The sequence below is a fragment of the Rhea americana genome, unplaced genomic scaffold (assembly GCF_003343005.1).
Source record: "Rhea americana isolate MKP2758 unplaced genomic scaffold, rheAme1 scaffold_29, whole genome shotgun sequence".
NCBI lineage: Eukaryota > Metazoa > Chordata > Aves > Rheiformes > Rheidae > Rhea > Rhea americana.
This window is the reverse complement of record NW_028186412.1, coordinates 6,278,326-6,288,978: the sequence shown is the minus strand read 5'-3', so window position 1 is coordinate 6,288,978 and position 10,653 is coordinate 6,278,326.

The following is a 10,653-nucleotide window of genomic DNA, read 5'->3' as shown; positions in this document are numbered from 1 at the left end:
TCTTTAATCCCTTCCATTAGAAAGACTGAGAAGCTTCTTGTAGGTCATGCAAATGGTTTTGATGCATCTAAACAGTGACATTGTTGCTTCTTCCTGTTGGTGCATTACTATATCATCTACATATGGATTATTTCACACCTGATGTTATCTCTGAGATAGACTGAACAGTTCCCTGGCTAAGGAAACTCTTACAGAATCACAGAATGTGTGAGGTTGGAAGGGACCTCTGGAAATCCAACCCCTGGCTGATGCAGGGCCACCTAAAGCACATTTAGGATGCTGTCCTAAGGATCCTGCCCACACAGCTTTTGAGTATCTCYGAGGAAGGAGACCACACAAACTGCTTCGGCAACATGTTCTAGTGTTCTATCACCCTCATAGTGAAGTTTTTCCTCATATTCAGATGGAATTTCCTGTGTTTCAGTTTGTGCCTGTTGCCTCTTGTCCTGTCACTGGGCACCACTGGAAGAGCCTGGTTGCATCCTCTTTACACCGTCCCTTCAGATACTTATGCACATTGATGAGACCCTTCCTCCCCCCCCTCAGTCTTCTCATTTTCAGGCAGAACAGGTCCAACTCTCACAGCCTTTCCTTGTATGACAGATGCTCCGGTCCCTTAATCATCTTTGTAGCCCTCTGCTGGACTTATTCCAGTAGCTCCATATGTCTCTTGTAGTGGGGAGCCCAGAACCGGACACAGTACTCGAGATGAGGCCTCCCCAGGGCTGAGGAGAGGGGCAGGATCACCTCCCTTGACCTGCTGGCAACAGTCTTCCTAATGCACCCCAGGAGACCATGGGCCTTCTTGGCCACAGGGGCACATTAGTGGCTCAGGGTTAACTTGTCCACCAGCACTCCCAGGTCCTTCTCCACAGAGCTGCTTTCTAGGAAGTCAGTCCCCAACCTGTACCGGTGCATGGAGTTATTCCTCCCGAAGTGCAGGATTCCGCATTTGCCTTTGTTGAATTTCATGAGTTCCCTTTCTGGCCACCTTTCCAGCCTATTAAAGTCCCTCTGAATGGCAGAACAGCCCTCAGGTGTACCAACCAGTCCTCCTAGATTGGTGACATCAGCCCTCTTGCTGAGGAGGCACTCTGTCCCTTCATCCAGGTCATTGATGTGGCAGGGATGTGTCCTGTTTCCATCCTAGCTGCCTTTAGCCTCTCCAGTCTTCCGGAGTAATCCTGACAGTCCTCACACTTGACCAGCTGCTACTCACCTACCCACCATGTTGTGCCACCAGTGTGCTCCAGCTTCAGCAGCAACCAACAACAGATTGAGAGAGAGAGAAGGCACATCTGTGCTGTGGGATGTCTGCTCGCACTTATTGGACTTTCCTTTTCCTGTAAGTCAAAGCTGGAGTTGCTGCAGATCTGTRCAAGACCTGACTGGGAGACATTGCACTCTGGTATTGTTCACGTCTCAGCTCCAAGCTACTAACCTGGGCTTCCACATGCAAGCTGCAAGGTTTGGTACAGGGTATACCCTTCAGGAAGCAAGGTGTGAGCAACAGGTAGTTTAGGTGCATCCTTCCAAGACACAAGAAATCTTATCCCCCCACTTAGACCAACCTTACAGCCTTTGGGAAGTCAATTATAAGCTAGGGAGAATGAGATCTGGGTTGCGGAGGAATGGCTGGGGAGCTCTGGAAGAAAGGACATTTTGTTCATGGCCATCTCTTCTTATGTATCCGGTCATGGTGCCACTGGGCTTTTGGCTATTAAAATGTGTGTGGTTTCTGCGTCTTTTTACCCATCCCAGTACCCAAGTGTGCCCTGGAAGTCTATGTCCTCCCACACACCAGATAAACAGCAGCTGTGGGAAGTGTGTCACCTCCTRATGAAAGGGGCAGCACGCCCTGAGGATCCCCAGGCTGTAGCCTGCAGGTGCTCATCCTGTATGGTCCAACAAAGCAGAAGGCAGCAATCACTGGCACACAGCAGGCAAACTCCTCCTACTATCTTCCACTTCCATTTTGCTATCTGGGGCTGCTGATCTCCTCCCAAAGACTCTTATCAGCTTCACCTCCTGCCCCACCTTCAGAGCATCCCGCATATTTTTAATTTTTCTTCTCTCTTATGCCTTTTTGTTTCTTCTCTTTGTATCCCAATGTAACTTCCCTATGTCAATTCTCATAGGAGGAACAGACCCAGAGGTGAGATGTCCCTGTGACCTTGTTAATACCTGGCACCAACAAAATCTCCCAGTAAAATCTCAGAGCGGGAGAACATAGAGATCAGTTCCCTTAATCCCAGTCCAGGCACAAGCAAAAAAGAAAAAMCCTTTAAAACCTTTTGTTAAAGATATAGAAAAATAAGGCAAATAGCTAATGCATTTCCAACCTATGGTATTAAGGCYCTTATTGCAACGATATCCCTTATTCCCTTTACTGAGAAAACTTTGTAAAAGGCCCAAATCCCAAKTCAGAGTCTTTTAGAATGTGTTAAAGAGGGCAGCATGAATCCTTTTTCTTAGGAGAGGAGAGAAGTTAGCTGAGCTGGGCTGGACCTGCTGTTGTGGCTGCTGTTTTTCAAGTCCAGTCCTTTTTCCCTGAAGATAAAACAAGACAAGCACAAGCCAAAGAGAGAAAAAAGTGCAGGGAAGGCAACATGTGCAGCCTSCTTTTCTACTGCTGCATCTCACTAACATCATTGCAGCTGGAGACAGCACACGGTCATGCTGGCCACACAGGTGCCCTGCAAGCGTATTCTGGAGGTGGYGATGCCAGCATTTCGTCTTGTCTCRYTCAAAACWTGAAGGCTCATAGGCATGYGGCAGRAGGTGTTGTCRGCAAAGTCAAACTTCTACKGAAAAAGAAAGGCAGAGAGACAGGAAAGGATATGCGAAAGAGGGGGATGGCTACAGGAGCRGCATTTTTCTCCTCTGCACCAGTTGGGATCTGACTGCAACCATTGGGGATAGGGAGATCACCAAGGTGCCCCTCCATGACCCACCAGAGACCTTACTGAATCAGAGGGAGAAAGGCTGGCAGTGCCCAGTGCATCCCAACATTTCTACAAATAAGATGGGGAGCCATGGTAACAGAGAACAAGCCTGAGAGTACAGCCATGCTCCTGGTGTCATAAGTCACTAAAACATTTTTTTCTGGATCCAAATTATGTTGATGAGGAAAATGACCCCTTATTTGTCCACCAATCTGGCTCAATTTCCAGTGTATTAGCCTTGGTCCTTTCATTTCCAACTCCATTCTGTCTGATTAGCTGTCATCATGACACAGTGAGACCAATAAGCCTTTTTTATGTCTAATTTTGACAGGAGGGTGCGGTGGATCCATGCTATTGATGATCTTGATATAAACAAAACTATCAGGGCAGCAGCCAAATACCCTGGCCTGGCCTGAGGAGAAGCAGACTGAAGAGGGCTTGAGAAACTGCTGGATGTGATAGAAGAAATTGTTGGACTTAACAAACACCAACAAAATAAACCTGATCTTCTGATTATGCCACCAGGATTGGGCCCGCATCTTCAATTGGAGAACCAAGGTAGGAGCAGGACAGGTGCTTTCCCTGGCCAGCAACAGAGTGCACAGACATGGACAGGTGGATTGAGCATCCAGTATTCCCCCGTCAATGCCTGTCCCAGGTCTGATGGTATTAACAGTTACCCTCTGCTTTGTAGCAAGCACAATTATATGAGTAGAAAAAAATCTTTTATTAGATCAATCAGTATAATTTCTCCGTGTCCAGTAGCTCATATAATAAAAAGATACAACCTCTCTCATAAAACCTTATAATAGTTTGACCTCTTTTATAAACATTTAAGGCAGTAAATGGGTTGAATTTTTATTTTCTTTTTACCTTGGAAAACTTGGAGCCWAGGCTTATCCACAACTATCCCTCCATTGCAGAATGGTCTTAGAAAACTGAACAAAGCTTTGAAAAAGTTTATTTTGTCTCGAATATAATAAAGTACATACATAAAAAGGACATTATAATAATATAAATAATGAAAACTCTGGCCAGGAGACAAACACAAATAACAGACTCTGTACTGTGGAGCATCTGTCAAATTACAGACTGTGCACAGTAATGGATCTATCTCTAAAATGAGTAATAACAATGGTTCAAAGATTTACAATAGCATCATTTCCCAGTATCAATGCATAAACCTGGGGAAGGCTCAGTTTTCACTTTAAATTCAACACAATACATCTGCAGTAATCCCTGCATTTATCCAGGGTCTATTCCCCACTGATAAGAAACACAGATAACTTTTCCTGTAAAATGTAGCTCTCCTAAGAAACATGAGAGAGACCTAGCTGAAGCTTTGATTCTTGCCTGTAACTCTGCATGACATTTATCTGAAAATACAGCTCTGACTCAGGTACCRTATTCATCTGGGGTCAGTAGATTCTCAGCCTGAAGGAGACCAGAAAGAAATAGATTTTCCAGTTTGTTTACTTCAAAACTCTGATGGCATTTTTTAATCACTTTCACTGTTCCCCAGTGGTTTGTTTTTCTTCTGTGATTTTTGTACATGAGGAAGAAAAAACATTTTCAAAACAGCAACATATAACTGCAAAGTCATAACTGGCAAAGGGGAAGAGCAATAGCTTTTAATTTACTTTTTCAAAGAGCATGGTTTCAAGTTGACAGCATCTCTTTAACTAATGAGACCAAATAAGAGGTGGAAAACATGCAAATGCACTTGGAGAAAGTTAGGATGGCACTGATGACAATTAACTAACAATTATTAATTCCCCTGATACACATTTTAATAATGATAATTATGATTAACTCATTTTATTTCATTGTGGAGGCTATTAACATTTGATTTTCTGGGCTTTTCCTTGCAATTTACATGAATTAATGTCCACCTCCTCCAACTTTCCTACAGAAACTCTACAAAAATGAACAGTCTTCAATACACTCAGCAAAATGGTTTTCAACTGATATCCAGTGTAATTGGCATTGAGATATTTTCACTGCCTGTCTGCACCACCATCACACCTCTCAAAATAAGTTTTCTTGAAAGAAGGTGATTCTTACCTTTGCTTGCAAACATGATTTTTTTACTTACTAACTCCAAAAATTGACTCATTTGCCACTCCAGATCTTTACCATGACTCCCTTCCTCCTTATACTCCAGGGAAGTCCAGCATCCAAGCTATTTCCTACTTGCTTTCTGGTCAGTTCTGCTGAGAGTTGTTTGCTGCCATCAGGTCCATCTCCYTCTGCTAGATATCCCAAATACTTACTCAGACAAGAAACTTTCCTCATCAAGTTGTCTTAATGAAGTCCAATTTGGAGATCTAGTCTACTTGTCATAAATTACAGATAATCTGCAGGTTTCYTGGCTTATCTGGAAATGTTATGGGAGAAATGCCCTCAAAGTTCTCACGTTGCAAACACTGAGCCTGGGAAAGCTTCAGTGATCCTTATTACACTGACTTGGGACTTCTGAAGTGTGTTGGGTCCATTTCAAGAACTTYGAAACTGTAGTTTAAAAAAATTCAAATCCAGAAGATGAAGATTCATACAGGTATTCTACTGGATCCATAATTTTTTCCAAAATCTAGCCCAGCTTTTGGAAGTATACTAAAAGCTCCTTTTCTCAAGTAGTGATTGSTATATGTTGAGCAAAACCCAGCTATTTTACACAGTCTTGAAAGTATGTTCATACCCGTAACTAACATAACTACCGTCCTGTATGCTGTGTGTGTGTGTCATTGAATGCTCCTGGGGCATTCTGCATCTAATTCGCATAGCACTGCTGTGCCCCTAACATGTTAGGCCGTGTGTGTGCACTGTCAGAGGCACAGGAAGCAGCAGCTATAGATAAAGCTGCCAGACACTTTCCATTATACGATTTAATTTTCAGTAGCTTATAAAATTYATACTTTGCTGTGTATTCTTATAGGGCTATGAGGTTCTCCTCATACCAGCAGCAGTGTTAGCCAAAGCTGCTTGTACAAGGAACACAAACACTCCTGCTGAAGCCTTCCACCCCCTCCTCCTCCTCCTCCTTCTTCTTCTCCAGCAAGTTCTGGATTAAGCTGTCTCAGACACATTTATTTTTTGGTTTCCTCCTAGTTGATCCAAGGCCTCTGCTGCAGCTCAGCACCTAGTGAACCTCACCGATTGAAACAGAGTGCGCTGTGCCAACCTGGCTCCAGTGAGAAAAAGGCAGATTACTCTGTGAAATTCTTCTTAAGACAGCTGGCTTGACCTCTAGCAGGTCAACTTGTCTTGATTTTTAAGAAAAGCTGATTACCTGTGAAGCAAACCTAGAAAAYAGGTAGCGATAGAGGCAGATTCATCTCTCAAAAACTAAAAACCCCTCCAAAGACAAATTCCTTACTTTCTCAGGCACCTTCCCTTTGGTAGGGACCTACCTTACAGCATACCTGGGCTGCTCATCTGTGCATTGCTGCCCTCCTCCCATGGCCCAAGCATAGTAGCAGAGTGGATGGTAACAGTCACAAACTGTGCTGGTCTACCACCTTTGGGAATTATAGGACCTCAGGTTCCCAGAGCAGAAGGGACCAGAGATGTGATATAAGTACCAYGCACTCATCTGGATCCAACGGTGGACAGAGAACCAAGTCAGGCCAGGAACCACCACAGGGCTGCTGTGCACCAGTGCAAGGCACTGAGGCTTGTGTCCATTATCACCCCGGAAGGGAAGGCACTCATGCTCTGTAAAGTGTTGCTTAAAATGCCATTTATTTGAGCAAGCACTGTAAGGACAAAGATGATAGTATAAATAATCTCATATGCCTTCAGATGCTGGGAACCTTGAACTGTGAAGCATTGGATGGACCTCCAGCCAGGGTATGGTACGCGGTACAGATCCTGTCTTGTCCAAYATTTTGATCTTTAGAGTTCTTACAGGATTTTCTTAAAAGAAAAGAACACTATTCATCATTTCTACTCTCAAGCAAAAGGATGTTCACATGAGAGCATGCTACTTCACTTCAAGATAGAGATGAGGACAGGCAGGTGGTGCCACCGCTAGTGTCGAGTGGGAGCTGCCCCCAGGCTCTTCATGTGATCGTCTGGCAAAGGTGCTGGGGACACGCGCAGCCCAGCGTGGCCTGCAGGCCCAGCCATATTGCAGTGCAGCGCTGTGCCACGCGGTGCGGGCCTACACCTGCACGCGTTACCTCCTACCCGGACCACGAACGCCTCAATGTGCCATGGTCTTCCAGTCGGGATCACTACAAAGGCTCTGCAGACCCGTTGCACCAACAGATCTGCTTTGCAGACACAGTGCRTTTATTTTTCATTCTTTCTACAAATATACCCACTAGTTTCTCCAGGTCTAAGCATAATAAGCCTGTGATAATGCAAATCCAGCACATGAATATATGGGCATACCACATGGTGGTTTTAGCAGAAAGCAGGTTTTTTGAAGCCTTATTGAARTCAAAAGTGTGCTTATTGGCACTTCTACAGCAGTGTTTGCAGAGGTGTTGTCAGCCCACTGTTACTTCGACACTAGACATGGATCTCTTAGTATCGTATAGCAAACCACTTATCCCTGTCCATCTTGGTCRCCTTCAGCTATCAGGACACACTAGCATTTGCTCCATAAAAATCAGGGAATTTATTACACCTCTGCCTATGATGCAACAACAGTTTGTCCCTATTTTTATATTTCTAACCACAGAGTCCCCTTCATTTGCTTCTACCTAATAAATAAATWAATTAATTAATAAAWAAATAAAAGAGGAATTGTTGCCAGTATCATATCTCTGAGGCTTCAGCTTTCTTCATCCCAGTATCCTTGAATTGCTTAGGGATTTCTACCTTTCAGAAAGGTAGAAAAGGTCCAAGCAAGCCATTTCCACTCTTCAACTATTTAAAACAATCTCTGTTTTGACATCATCTCATGCCTATACTCGGGGATTCTTTCACTCAGGTGTCCCAAAGCATTTTGCAAACATTAGGAAGTTCTCAGTAAGCACTGCTTTTTCCAAGCCTACAAGCAGATGGGGAGGGAGAGCATAGGACATAGTGATGAGAGAGGCAGATGAAGGAAACAGCTTTCTAGACTTCCAGTCGGCTGCTTTGACTGTTTAAACTGCATTCCCAGAATGTTGCTGTGAGCTACAGTGCTGAGGAGGGAGTGAGCAGTTGGGATAGCTGCGAACAAGGAGGAGCTTGGCTAGACTGTACTGGAGTGGTCCAGGCTTAGGAAGAGAAAGGGATGTCACAGGAATGTAGGTCTGATACAACCACTAATATTTCTTTAGCACTTTCTTCTAGACATCCTCTGACACAATTCCAGGTGAAGGRAATAAGTACATTCAAGGCACATAATTTGTATAGGAAACTTGACTGGAGTGAGAGTAAATCCTCATAGTCAAAAAACACTTTGTCTTTGAACACTTTTAGCACACTGAGATGGAATCAAAAGACAACCCTAAATACTTACTATGCCTTCTAGGCTCAAGAAAGCAATGAGAATGTCGGACTGACCATTTTCCAGAGCTGCTGAACCCCTTGTTTCCCGCACAGGCTGCAAGAGAAGTGCTTGAGTGCCAAAACAAGCCACGATGGAGTTTGTGCTGGGAAACAGCTTGATCTTTCTGAAAATGATGAGGAGAGACTTTGAGCAATGTTTCTCTTAGGTTTGGGGACAATAACTGCCTCCTGAGATGCCAAGAAAGACTGAAAATGGTAGGTTAGGTGAGGTGTTGCCAGAGTGTGCATGGCAAGGGGGGATTCTCAGGTAGGTTTAAATGAGAGAAATTGAGATTATTCATCAAGCATTAAGAACTTTGGGCAATAGGAGAACAAACAAAAAGAGGAGGTGAAATATAAACAAAAGRTGGATGTGTAGAAAGGGCTTTCTCTCAGGGAAATGCGAGGAAAGAAATTTGCTAATAAATTTCTGTACAGTTCATCTCTACAGAAATCGTTATTCTCCCTGATAATAAAAATGTTCCAGATGGATGTGGTTAACCAAATCCCTTGAGGGGAAAGGTTTTAATTTCCTTCATTTGCTTCTCTTCACCTTTATCAGCACCGAAGAAGGGATGGGACCAAACCAAATTCRTGGAGCTGTTCATCATAAGCCTAGGGGAAGCTGAATCCTTATGCAAATGTTCTCATTGGCARAAAGACAAATATGTGCTATATGCCAAGGGAGGGCTTTGCTTGGACTTTCTGCATATTAATTCCCATACCTGATATTTTATGTTGAGAATGTGGCAAGAGGCAGGGTGTCATCCCTAGGGTGGGATAGGGTATCAACATGCCATAAATAGCAACAAGGTAGTACTTGAGAGTAATAGGAGACATTTTCATATCACTTAATCAGTGCATCTGAGAACATCTCAAATAGGCTAATTCTGGTCCCAAAGATAAGGGTTCATCTGTTTAAACTCCCAGGAAAACWCGTCTGATTGTACTTCTGAAATAGAGTAGTATGAAACTCTTGCATTCAGAATTATAGCTTTTGAAGGTACGATTTAGTTTCCTTCCAGAGGAAGAGTGGATCAAAGCTCCCACTGAAGGCAGGTGGCCAGTTTCACTTGAGAATAACACAGATCTTTGTTTCCTGTCCTTGGTGCTGTGACACCCATCCCCACTCATGGTTTCCTTTTCCCTGGTTTCTAGTTCCTGTGCATGGGCTGTTTTGCCTGTGTGCCATGCTTCTGATGGGGCAGCTTAAGTAGTACAAGGAGCAGGTCTCTTGGAAATGCAGAGCTGCTGCCACATGTCCAGGATTGCTTTGAGATGGACAGGGAAGGATGCACACCAACCCAGGCATCTGGAAACAGAGATAGATTCTCTAATTCAGAGGTTCAGTGCTGAACAGCTGCTGCCAGGCTCTTCTGTGTATCCCTGTCCAGGCTGGAATGTCTCACAGGCATGATGAGGCTGCAAAGAGAGAGGTTGATATAAAATCTGCAGATGTCTCAGATTTTTKCAGTCATTTTTTATAAATATAATTGTCTAACTGCCTAGACAATTGAAGCATTGATATTTGTTAGAATATTCATACTGCATTCAATGTAGTGCTTATTTATTTTTATAAGTAAGTATTTTGTTTTTAGGTAATTATGACAGCCACTGAATTAGTTTGAACTTTACCAGTAAGAATATATTTCTGCATCTTTTCATTCTAGGAGGTGCTCCAGTAATGTCATTGCTTTTACTTTCTCTGAAACAACACCCCATTTTCTACTTTTTAATCAAACCTCTGCTCCACTAATGCAAAATCACTTGTGTCTCAGTTGTTTCATTAATCACACGGATGTTCTGATATTTTGCATTTCTAATGAAACCTCTATCTACCATATCAAYAGCCAACTGATTGATATGTTTACAGAGTCAAATAATGCTTTTATAGAATACTGATAAACTTTAAGTTTAAAAAGTAAAATTAGATCATCTACATCTAATAAAAAGATAAAAATTTAGCTCCTCAGCTTTAGAAACAGCCAGGACACAGACCACTTAATTTCACCTGGTTATCGCTGTGCTGAGTTGATGATTTGTGTTTGACTCAGGTAAGCTTYAGAAAGGCATTTGAAGGCACGAACGGATGGAGAACTTACCACCTCCTTCAATACTTTGTTTCAACAGTTAATCACCTCCCTAATGCATATCTGTGTCTTGTTTCTCACTTAAATTTGTCTAGCCTTGCTTTCAGCAATCATTTCTTGCTATAATTATAAAG